The 13,279-nt window shown below is 38.2% G+C and overlaps 1 non-coding gene across 1 annotated transcript; it reads left to right on the top strand.

Annotated features, from left to right (window-relative positions):
- Positions 1-1,486: 1,486 nt before the first annotated feature.
- Positions 1,487-1,593, top strand: LOC123325566. The gene has a single exon (XR_006540505.1). It is a non-coding gene; the product is annotated as a U6 spliceosomal RNA (small nuclear RNA).
- Positions 1,594-13,279: the final 11,686 nt, after the last annotated feature.

The following is a 13,279-nucleotide window of genomic DNA, read 5'->3' as shown; positions in this document are numbered from 1 at the left end:
GGTCATTTAAAGTACCTGCTCTTACGTTTTAATGTTTGAGGGCAGAGTCACAGGATTTTTAAGTAGAAATTTTGTAATTTTGGAAAGGAAGCTTAGAGAATATATATTGCCATTTTTTATTCTCCAGGGGAGACCACTGAGACGCAGAGAGGCAAGGTGACTTGCCCAAGTCACCCAGCTGGTTGGTGAACTTGAGATCCTCAGTATCATTTGGTGACCTTTTCATTATTGTGTGATCAAAAATGCTACAACCTCTCCAGTAGGTTTAAGTAAAAATTGATAGGAACAAATAACAATAGAAACCACAATAAGCCTGCATTATGTAAGAATGAGACAAAATCCCAAATACAATAATTTCTTTTTTAATAAGAGCAAATAACAACAACAACAACAATATAATACTCAATTATGTACAAATGAGACAAAGTTTTGGATATAATAATTTCTTTTCACTTTCTCTTATATTTCTAGTATTTTATTTATTCCATACTATCTATGAAATATTTTGTTTAAACTTTTGGATTAGTTTCACATTTTTATTTGGGACAAATTTACCATCTCTTTTTTTGATTTGTACATCTTCAATATCACTAAGAAAAAATGGAAATACATTCAATTTCATTTTAGAATGGTAAAATGTAGGAGGATTAATTTCATCACTGAGTGTCTTAGGTAATATAGAGAATTTGACAAATGATGTAATCTTTAAAATAATTTTAGGATGCACTTTTGAACCAATCAATATCAGTTTAATTAAGTGATTAGAAGACCCAGTTATACTAGTGAAATGATTTAATTCTGTCTAGCTCAATCATTATCAATAATATAACAGATTTCTGGTATAGTCAAACCTCAGTTTGGAAACCAAAAGAAGTTTATAAACAACAATGAAGACCCTGTAGGAATACTTCTCTGTGTTACTATTCAAATTACTAGAAGAAACTGCAAACATGTTTAATAACTATTCTTATTTGCCATATAACTTCCTAATATTAGAAATGAGAAAAATAGAACTTTCTACATAGCTACTGATTTTGATATCCAAATTTGCAATTTTTCATGCGGATGTCTATATCAGATACGTGTTCAGACATAAAATACAGACTGTTTTTAATGTTACAGTTAGTGTCTACCTTTATCTTCTCCACTGACATCTGAAGTTAACATTTAATGCAAATGTTAATTAAATTAAATGAAAATTAAACTAGATCATATATGGATGTATAAATACAAAAAAGCATTTGTATTGGGGGTTCCTCACTTAAAGAAAACCTAAAAGGAAACCTAGTCTAATAAAAAATAATATAGATACAGGGTGATTGGTCATTCACCGTATAAGTTTTTACCATGAAATAGGAATGCCCCAAAGGTCCAAAAAAATGACTTGATTTTAAAAATCCCTTTGAGCATAATGTTTGACTAAAGTGAAGGACATCTGTTTCAGGTATGTATGTATCTATTTAATTTTTAAAAATTAGATAAACTGGTGCTTGCTTTGGCAGTACATATACTAACATTGGAATGATACAAAGAAGATTAGCATGGCCCCTGCGGAAGGATGACAGGCAAATTCGTGAAGTGTTCCAGATTTGTAACCCTCATGGCGTCCAGAGCTGTCACCTGAAAAAAAAAAAGCTGCACTCAGTTGGCTCCCCAAGCTGAGGAAGGACCTGGTAGCACCCAGGGCAAGAGGGGTGTGTTGGAAGTAACAGGGGTGCTGCAGACACCCCAGAGGCCCACACTGGAAACAGCCAGGTCCCTTTCCGTGCCCCCACTGCACCTGCATCAGGGGCCTGTGATTACGTGGTCCTCTGCATAAAAAGAAAGAACAAAACAAACAAAATTAGATAAACTGTTGTTTTGGCTTCCTCAGTAACCTGTTCTGTAGAGCTCATCTTCATCATGTTTTTCCCCTAACAGCAGGCCTACACACTCCTAGCCCCATTACTTTGTTGTGGATCAGTGCAGATTTTTCCCCTTTACCCCAAGCAAAATTCCAGGCTTATCTTTGCAATACCATCATCTGATCAAAGTGTTCAGCTAAACACAGGAACAGATGGACCTTCTACTCTAGGTCCCCCACTTCAGTCCCACAGAAAAATGGCAGAAGCTTTGAAGTTAGAGCTTTGTCATTAAGATCACCCAATTCTAAAGAGGGCCTGCTACCACACAAATCCATAAAAATGGAAAGGAAGAAGTCTGAAGATGCGCTCTTCCTTGCTACAGAGAAATTTCCCCAGGGGTGGGGCTTGGAGGGTGGTGTGGAGTATGGGAGAGTTTGGTTGCAATGAAATTTACTTCCCGTAAAATTTAATGAAGCCATGTCTATAAGTTATTTTAAAATCTTAGTAGTATTATGAGCTGAGATACACTTTAAACTCTGTATCATTGTGTTTTCAAAGTCTAACTCTGGTGAACTATATTACACTTACATAAAATATCAGAGGTGTGCTAAAGCTGACTTGCAAAAAGCTGATTGTTAAATTTTCAGGAATTTTGCATGGAGTTGTCAAACACAGTCATTATGAAAAAGCAGATTATTTAAATTATATTCAAAAAAAAGGTAATAAATACTCAAAATTCATCATTACATTTTACTGTTATTTATGTACCTGAGGTCTTTCTGTCTGTGATGTCTACATTAGGATTGTCAGATAAGATCTAGGATGCCTAGTTAACTGTGAGTTTCAGATAAACAATGGAAAATCCCTTAGTATAGTTGTGCCCCAAATATTACATGGAAATACTGATACTAAAACAATTATTTGTTGTTTACCTGAAACTCAGATTTAACTGGGCGTTCTGACTTTTTACCTGCTAAATCTTGCAGATTCTGTATGAAGAAAATACCATGTAGTGTTATATTACAGTTATATATTACATTTCTTCCTAACTGTGTTCAGTGACTTTACATGAAAGCTTGAAATCAGTCCCAGTGGGTGTATTTACAACAAATCTGGGCTCCCATCCCCCAAGCAGTGGTTAAATATTTACCAATATACTTTGAGTAGAACCCATTTTAATCGTTTTATAATATTGTATGATGCTGTCCGGATGGTTAGAATAAATTAATTCTTTGATTATTTGGCTGCTACAATGAAAATTAATTAGTTTATACATATGCTTTTATTATATTCTCTATGCTTACCATTCCATGAAGAAGATGGCAATATCATTTGTAGGAAATTTCCTTTTTTTTTTTTCAAGAAACTTCTAATGGACAACTTTTCCTTGAAGTTTTGAGAAAAATGATGTTTTACTCAAATTAAGGTTATCCATTGATTATAAAAATAAACATATTAAAAATTATTTAATTATTTCCTCTGCAGATATAAAACTAGATCTTCATATCCTCCAGTATATTCTTTCAATTCATATGCCTACACACCTTTTGAAGATAGAATGGTATAGAGAATTGTAGAGAGGATTAAACTTGGGATCACAAGTTAATTGATATGAGGAAGATGTATAAGAAGAGCTTTGGTTGCTTTGTTTATTCTTCTCTCTGCTGTAGCCTGTATTGATGCTTCTCATTATCATTAATAAAGACTTTAGAGGATGCAGCAAGCGAAGTAAGATTGCTTACAGGTCAATTCATTGAAAATATTTTCGCTTTTTCGCTCCCCTGCTTTAAATTAAATGAGTGAAATGAGAGAACAGATCAATTAATCATTTTAGTAGCTAGGCTCTGGGTAATCAAGGTCAGTGACCTTGGTGGGCTGATAAATGAATTTGATCCCAAGGAGGCCTGGCAGGATCAGATTTCTGGTTGCCTTGTTTTAATCATTTATGCGTGTCCTATAATTCACAGAGAGAAGTATAGAGCTAGCAGCTCCAAACTCAAGTTCATCAATATTACACAACAGAGCAGGTGTTTCCAGGACAGCTAAGTCAGAATAGCACTCTTCACTAGAAAATGTGAAAACCTGGGTCATTGTGTTCGAACTACGCAACAGGCACAGACATGCATTTTTATTTGGATGACTGTAGCTGGAATTTTCAGCCGATACTCACTTGCATCTGTCCATACTTTGTAACAAAATTCTTCTTCTTCTCCTTCTCATCTCTTCCTCCTCCTCCTTCTATTTTGCATTTCAAAAATCATAAGGCCAATAATTTAAAAGCATGGGTAGTCATTTTCTTTCTGCAGACTTAAGCTAAATACCTTCTTCACACACTCTTGCTTACTATTGACTGAACAAGTCTGGATTTGAGGAAAGCTAATATTGTAATCGGGCTCATTTTCTTCCACCAACTGACATACTAAGTTTTGTCTCCACATACAAGCTATTGTATGAATAGAAACTGAGTGAATTCTAACAACAAAAAAATTGGTTGTTTTGAAAATGGGTCACTTGAATGAATAAGATAAAGTCGCCAACAGATTTTTTTTTTTTACCTGAATTGAACCATCTTAAAAAATGGGTCAAAAGATAGGCTACCAGTCAATTTCTAATGGTTACTGAGGCAGAAATTCATTAATACTCATAAACAGTGATGGGTTCAAACCCAAAGAAACGAATATTGAGTCTTCTTTTTGTAATTTCAAATTCATGTTGGTAATTACCTCCTCTCTATCCAGATCACCCTTCAGGTTTCAAATTGTTTTGGTGCTGAGCTATCTCATTTCGAGTAGGTGACATTTCAAGGATGGGAAAAATCATTCTTCCCACTTTAAAGAATAGGAAGAATAAGCAGACTAAGACAGAAAACCTTGGTGTCATTTTTTTTTCTACGCACACAAGACTAACATAAATACTTTAGAACAGATGCTTAAAGGAATTACGCTCTGAGAAGCGATCTAAAAAGAAAGAAGAGAGGAGAGGGTCTGAAAAGAAGCCTATGTTCAGCTGGATAGGTCTATGACATTACAACCAAAGCAGAGCCATCTATGTGAACTTCTGGAACAGCACGGAAACCTGAAGGCTTATTTTATCCAATCTCCTGGATGTGTAGCATCTGGGGACGATTCTGATCCCAGGACTCTCCTTTTGACTGAGTTTAACTTTAACAGTTAACAGCATTTCACTTTTATATAACATCTTACAATTCACAGGATACTTTCCTAGGATAACTAAAGTGTATTACGTACTGAACGCATCATCATCTCATTTCATTTCCACAGCAATTTCCTAATGGGGATTCTATTATGCTGATTTTATAAGTGGAGACAGAGAAGCACAGAGAGATGAAGTAACTTGCTTTTTAGCCCCTCTGCTCTCATGCATCATCTTCGTCCTCTGACAAGCTATAAGATAGGTGCTGTCATGCTTGCTGAAGAAAAAGCAACCGATGATCAGGGAGATTGGGGAATTGGTTCAAGGTCACTCAGCTAGTAAATAGTAACACCAGGGCCCCAAGCCAGGTTTCTAAATTCTTCCAAGTTGCTTCCAGTGACATCTCCATGACTAGAAAACATGGGACAAGCTGGTGGAAATTCAGCTGGCGGGCAAGAATCTTGTGTTAATCTCAAGTCTTTGAATACAACTCCAGGACCTATATGTCCAGATGCAATACACGTGATTTAATTCTCACTCTGTGTGTGTACCACTGGGGTGCCACTTATAACATTCTACCCTGGGCTGCGCTGTTTTTGCTCTCTCTGAAGGCTCCAGCATGCACACAGCAGTAGCATGTTCTCAGCTTATCATACGTGTTTCATAAATACATGAACGTACGCACCTGTATAGGAACTCACGGTAGATGCAATGCAAGGCCGGCTTCTCCCTAAAATGCGGGAGCAGAGGCTCAGGCTGCCCTTGGAGGAGAGGAGGAAGCAGAGTGTACTGGAGACCATCTGTTTGGTGCACCTGCCTCGCTGTCTTCAGTGTTGCTCGGGAAACGAACGGAGTGTGCTTCGTGAGGCAGGCAGCAAGATGACCGCTAATTTTGCCCCCGGCATCAGCAGGCCTGGTGGAATGCACAGTCCCAGGCTGCTTAGACATCTGCCCTTCTCTCTCTCAGAAAATTAGACTCGCAGACCACACCGAACTCAGGGGCTTAGCTTTGCACAACGTTTTCCCAGAGCAGCAAGGGCAGAATGTACTCAACTGATGCACAAACACCTGGGTTGAATTCCAACAGGTCACTTCACCACATAGTTTTCTCATCAGTAAGATGACAGGTTCCAACTATGTGACCTGTAAGTCCCTTCCAGCCCTAACACCCTCCAGTGTATTGCCTGTGGGTGTAACATACTAGGAAAATATATACCAGGCTCCTCGCAGCCATGCTTTTGCAAACCGGACGCTATAAACGTACCATCCACACTTTCGTACTCTGTCATGGTGGGATGATCATGAAATAACAGTGAGAAATGTCCTTTGATGACAGCTTGGTTAACTAACAACTTAGTATTTATTCTAATTCTTAAACAAACAAGGAAAATCTTCGATAACTCCTTTGACCTTGGTTGGCGAAGAGAAGTGGGCCCCAGGGAGGACTGGCAAGATCAAGTCTGTGGTTGGTTAGCTTTAGTCATTTATGGGCTGTGTGTGCATGTATATTTCAGGGTCACTTAGATAAGGAATGGACGAGTTGCAGGAACAAAATCATTTAGCAGAATAGGCATTTGTTTTGTTTCCCTGAAACCACATCGGTTATTATCAGGATATTATTGGAAACTATTACTCAGGGTCAGAAGTGGCCGGGTAAGCCTTTTAATTTCTGTCAGCGGTGTTGGTCACTGAACACAGAAGAGGAAATAGAATTTGGTGATGGATTCCCTTTGTCCACTGGTTTGTGTTAGATCTCCTTTTGAGGTATTTTGTTGTTTTGTTTTTCAGGTTTTGGAGTTCTCTTTCATTACATGTGGTTGTTGATGATGCCCTGAATATACTTTTTAAAAAAATTTTCTGAGTGAATGCAAAGTAAATATCACTCAGTATTCATCTTCAAAAACACATTGATTCCTTTTTTTTTTACGATTTATTTATTTATTGAGGGGCAGAGGGAGAGGGACAAGCAGACTCCCCACTGAGTGGGAAGGCAGACCGAGCTCGATCTCAGGACCCTGAGATCATGACCTGAGCCAAAATCAAGAGTTGGATGTTTAATCAACTGAGCCCTCCGAAACACATTGATTCTAACAAACATGAAAATTGGAACACATCAAATGAGATAATGCATAAATTATCTATTGATTAAAAAAATAAACTACCTGGGACCTCCACTTTAAAACTAACATTTAGGAAGAGGATTATCAATTTATTTTATGAGCCCATGTTTTTCAAAACTTTTAGACCATGACCCATAATAAGAAATACTTACTTCTCATTGTGGGCTGGTATATGGATGTATATCTGAATAAAGTTTCACTAAATATTTTTTCTTGTTATGTGTGATGTGCTATGACTTTTTAAAAAATCTCTCCTACTTTATTTTTAAAAATGGATGGCTATAATTCACTAAGTTGATTCATGACCCACTAATGGGTGGTGACCTACAGTTTGAAAAATACTGTTAGAAGTTAACATACTGTTGGAGTGCCTGGGTGGCTGGCTCAGTTGGTTAAGCTTCTGCCTTTGGCTCAAGTCATGATCCTGGAGTCCCAGCATTGAGCCCTGCATTGGGCTCCCTGCTTGGTGGAGAGTCTGCTTCTCCCTCTGCCCCTCACCCTGCTTGTGCTCTCTCTCTCTCAAGTAAATAAATAAAATCTTAAAAAAAAAAAAAAAAAGAAGTTAACACACTGTCAAGCCCATGTACTATACAGTGTGTGTGTGTGTGTGTGTGTGTGTGTATAGTTAGGCTTCAGAATAGGTCCATCTAAGTATCAATGAGCCATATTCTAATGCCATCATAATGCAAAAGCTGCCATAGACAGTGTGTGAACAAATGGGTTTAGCTGTGATCCAATCAAACTTTATTTATAAAAATATGTGATGAGCTGAGTTTGGCCCATGGGCCACAATTTGCTAAAATAGGCCAGAGTGTTCTTTCTACCCTTCTTTCCTAATGAACAACCCTATACAGCCTTTGTCTCTTCCCCAAGGAAGCCTCCTCTGATATCCCTGACTAAAGCAAATCCTTCTATTACATGTTTTCATAATACCATGTATTAATACCTTTGTGGTAATGGCCACGCTGGAAATTTTATATTGCCCACTGGTGACCAGAAGGAGCTTGTAAGCATCTTGCCTTGTTCATTGTTATTCATTCATTGTTATGTGCAATGAATGGGCACCTCTGATTTGTTGTTTAGTACATAAGACAGTGTAAGAAACGTCATTGTTCTAATCCCCATCACCTATTTCTCCCATCCCCCAACCCCCTCCCCTCTGGCAACCATCACATTGTTCTCTATAATTAAGAGTCTGTTTCTTGCTTTGTCCCTCTCTTTCTCTTATTTTTTTTTTCCTTTGCTTATTTGCTTTATTTCTTAAATTCCACAAATCATGTATTTGTCTTTCTCTGACTGGAGCACAGGGTGATGTATGGAAGTGTTGAATCACCATATTGTACACCTAAAACTAATATAACACTGTATGTTAACTAACTGGAATTAAAATAAAAACTTAAAAAATAAATAAAAATAAATTTTAAAAATGTCATTGTTCTAGCCTCTGTGATTTAAAATAATGTATCCGTCCATTTGTTCAATTGACAAGTATTTATTGAACTTCTACTGAGGCGCAAGGAGGACACCAAGGTGTATAATGCATGAAGACATTATTTCAGCTATCTTTGTGGTTGTTTTCCCATCTGAAAAATAAAGACAAAAATGGGGGAAAAACACAAAAAATGAAAGCAATAAAAAGAGTGCTTTTGGCACCACAAATATAATATTCTTATAGGTGTAGTAATTTGCTTTGTAGGATACTGTTGGTTAAAGACGATATAGAATGTATTGCTGATACACCCACTAATTTTCTCCTTCCCACATGCTGTTCAAGCTGGGAAGTTTTCATAGATTTCTTTTTGCCATTCTAAACCTAAATATCGAGAGCCTTTTACCTCTCCTGCTTGACTTGAGAAGTTGCTGCAAATTAGAATTGGAATCAGATGCTGCACTGCCCATATAGATTTTGGTCAGAACCAGATGTGCTCACCCAGCCTTCTGGAATCCTCATGTTACATGGCAGTTCTGAAAAGAAGGCCAGGAAAAACAATACTCAAAAAAAACAGTTGATGCAGACATAGGAACCAGACTTTCCAGATGCTTCTGGTTGTTTTGGGCTTTGTATGTCAGGTTATACTATACGGGCTAAGAGTATCTTGAGCAAGACTTGACGTTATTGCCCACTTCTCAGCTTGAGAGGGAAGCCATCACCAAGGACCACTATGTCAGGCAGTGGTAAGCTTTACCCTTGGCTCTAATTGATTTCAACAGGTTAGAAGTGAAAAATTACTTTAAAAGCAGAGTCACGTTAAATGAAATGCAAAAAATCCTGTGTTCCTCCCTGTCTTCCCCCAACCAGCTGCATCTGGCCCATAGATTTGCTTGGTTTGGTTTTCACAGTGTTTAAACAAAAACCAAAAATCGGATTTGTTGATGCAGGAGATTTCATATAAAACTCTGGATTTCTGGCACCTGGGAGATCTGGCAGCCCTGGGTGGCATTTCCCTGTGGGAGGGTGGCTGGATGCAGCCCTGCTCAGATGAGTCGTGGAACTTGCCCGGACACTGCCCCTAACTGACCACCCTCACTCACTTATGTTACCTTCTTGGCCCACCTATGCCAGAAAGTTTGGTGTGTCCTTGCCAGATAGAAAGGAGGTTCAGTGGCACAGAAATATTTTTATGTTTTAAAGAAAACAGCTCTTGGGGCGCCTGGGTGGCTCAGTCATTAAGCATCTGCCTTCGGCTCAGGTCATGAGCCCAGGGTCCTGGGTTCGAGCCCCGCATTGGGCTCCCTGCTCAGTGGGAAGCCTGTTTCTCCCTCTCCCACTCCCCCTGCTTGCGTTCCCTCTCTCTGCTGTCTCACTCTCTCTCTGTCAGATAAATAAATAAAATCTTTTAAAAAAAATGAAGAAAACAGCTCTTAATGCTATTGTGTTACTTGGATATTTGTATATGACCTTGTATTTTCATAGGGATCTTCCTCTCAAGGGATTCAAAAGACTATGCAAAAGCTCGAGAGTGAAAAGGCCACTTGATCCCTTTTGGACAGGTGAACTACGGTGTCCTGAAGGAACCTGAGGAAATGTCTGGTTGGGAGGAATGTGGCTAAAAATGCATCCTGCCCTGCCTGAAGAGCCCTTGGGGCCTTTGACAGGCACTGAGCAGGTGACTCAAGTGAGGCTGGGCAGAGGAACCAGTGGGAGAACGGCCATCCCTGCCAGCCTACAGGCATTTGTTGGCAGCCTGGGTCCCACCATGTCCTGGGAGGGTCTTGTCCCAGGAGACATCGCTGGAGAGGAATCTAAAGGACAAGTAACAATTTACCAGATGGAGGCAGACTTCAGAGAGCAAGTCAACAGGAACAAAATGAGCAGAAGCTTAGAAACATTAAAGACAATGTTGAGCTGGAAAGGGGGTTGAAATCATGAGATTTTCATTTTCCTCTATTTACGTCCCCTGTCATATAGGGATATTTAGACCAGATACACTGCTATGCCTAGAGCTCTTGTGGAATCCACTACTCAAAGAGTGGTCCATGGACCAATAGCATTGGCTTCACCTGGTGCTTATTAGAAATGTAGAATCACAGTTGTTATTCCAGACCCATTGAATTAGATGCCCATTAAATTCTTATATGCATTAAAATTTGAGAAGTGTAGCTTTTGAGAGTAATGAGGTTTGGAGCCAGGTAATGATAGAGTGACTCCCCTCCCACCCCACCCCTCATTTATTTAGATAGCATTTGACCTTGAGACCAAATAGCCACAAAACCACAAAATAATGGAAAAAATGCCTGATGTCAAGGTGGGTGGCATGGAAGTCCATAGTAAATAATATAAATGCCATTATTTTATTTTAAAAAAATCATTCTTTTTCTAAATAAATTGACACTTGGTTTGCTCATCTATCTTTTTTTTCCCCCTTAATTACATAAAGACCAGGTAGAGATAATATCTTTAAAAAATGGGGCTAGTATTGCCCTTTGGACTCAAACATTAATAAAAGGAATACAGATTATTGAGTTATTTGTTACATTCATGAGCCTAACTTAAATTCCAGTTTATGGCAGGAAGCATAAAAATGTTTTGTTTTGTTTTGTTTTGTTTTCATTTAATGAGTAATGAATATGATGAATTGACAGCATTGTAAGATAAAGATATCATTATCAAATGTGTATACCATGTGCCTAACTCTTTACATACGGCTGGTATTCTCCACAGCAGACATCAACCAACCTTAATGTATAACAGGGAACTGAAAGTCATAGATGCTAAGTTGCTTATATAAGGTCGCACAATTAGAGGTTTGCAGTTAAGATCTAAACACACACTTGGATCTGAATCCCATATTATTTTCCTTTCTCTGCAGGCACCCTGGACTGAGCCTCACTTTATTTTTAACTCCTCTGTGCCCCAGCCAGTTTTTCTATGATCATGACCATCAAAACAGAAAGGCCCTGTTCTCCTTGATTTTATCTTGCTTGCTTAGAGAGAAGTATTATGAAAAAAATACCAGCTATATTTACAGTGATTTTTTATTTTCTTAACTATAAAATCAGTCAGGTACATTTGGCCAAATTTGGAAAATATGGAAGAACCCAATGAATAAAGTAACTATCACTCCTAATCCTATCACTCAACCCTACCACTCAGAGATGACCACTATTAACATTATATGTTTCCTTTGTTAATGAATATATATACGCACATGACTTTTTTAATTTAAATTCAATTAGCCTAATATAGTAAGTACATCATTAGTTTCAGATGTAGTGTTCAATGATTCATTAGTTGCGTATAACACCCAGTGCTCATCACATCTTATAAAAATAAAATTAGACTCATGTTCTATATACTATTTTATAACAAGTGTTTCCACATGTCAATAGATATTGTTTCTACAACATAACTTTCATGGTCCCATGGTATCCCACCCATAGATATAATAATATAAAGTCCAGGAACCATTCTAAGTAACTTAGAAGTATTATCTCACAGAAAAACATATAGTAGGTGGTTTTATGATCCTCATTTTACATATGAAGATGCTGAGGCCCACAGAAATAGTGTGGGATTTGATTTCGATCACATAGCTATTAAACGACAGAGTTGGGACTGGAACTCCTGTGGTCTAGATCTAGAGCAGCATCCTTAACCCCCTCTGCTTGGTTAAGTCGAACTGAACCTTCAGAAGCCTTTTAAAAATAGCAAATGCATTCCTCTTAAATTCTTCAATATAGCACAGCCAGAGTCCATTCTGTCAGAGAAATGCCGTGCTTCCTTTTTTCTTTGCATCCTTTCATTTCCTTCATGGACTTACACTTATTTTTAGCAGTAATTACCTCTGCCATCAAATGAGACTGTGTGTGCAGACGTGCACCCGACCCCATGTCCTGACAGGCTCAATAAATGGCAGTGAAACATAATTCTTATATTATTTTTTCTTTTCTTTTTTTCCTTTCTTTTTTCCTTCCTTTCTCCCTCCCTCTCTCTTTCTTTCTTTTGCTCAAATTTAGTTAGTTGATGTTACTCACTAGGACCAAGCTACACTACAACACACGCAGTATTCTACGAGAAAAAAAAAGAAAGAAGCCTTGTTTCATAGTTCCAAATGAAGCCTTCAGGCACTTCAAAATAATACATGTTACAGCTTCAAAGAATAAAGATATTGAATAGTGAAAATTTGAAAATATCAAAGAGGCTTTCAGGTAGCTACTTTACAATTTGAAACACACCTTTAACTTTAAAAGCAACATTTTGTAACCTGAGTTGCCTCTTTATTCATTCATGAAGACCACGGAAATTTTGTGGGAAAAACAGATCTTTATTTCAAAAGAGAATGTGGAGATTTTAAAAACTAAAATGCTGTTTCCCAGAGCTGATGCTGAGACAGTAAACAACGAATGAAACGGGGGCAGATCCTAAGAGTAGCAATAATGTTAATTTTCTGATGTCAGCCCCCTGGAAATAGGAAGTACCCACTTCTGCAATTGCACTGAGAACTGAGACAACTCAGCCATCCCAGCTGTGGTTGATTAGACCAGTCTGGCTGCCAGCAGGCCTTCCCAACAAGCAGGCCATGGTGCAAGATGCTGCCAGGAAGAAAGGGCACTGCACTCTCTCAAGACCCTTCTGTGGGTGCTGGTGCTGTCATTGAGTTTGTATCCAGCAGTGCTATGCCTTATGTGATAATTACCATATGTCTATCTCATTGTGCTCAC

This window comes from Neomonachus schauinslandi, chromosome 8 (genome assembly GCF_002201575.2).
Source record: "Neomonachus schauinslandi chromosome 8, ASM220157v2, whole genome shotgun sequence".
Taxonomy (NCBI): Eukaryota; Metazoa; Chordata; class Mammalia; order Carnivora; family Phocidae; genus Neomonachus; species Neomonachus schauinslandi.
This window is presented reverse-complemented; position numbering and strand designations above follow the sequence as displayed.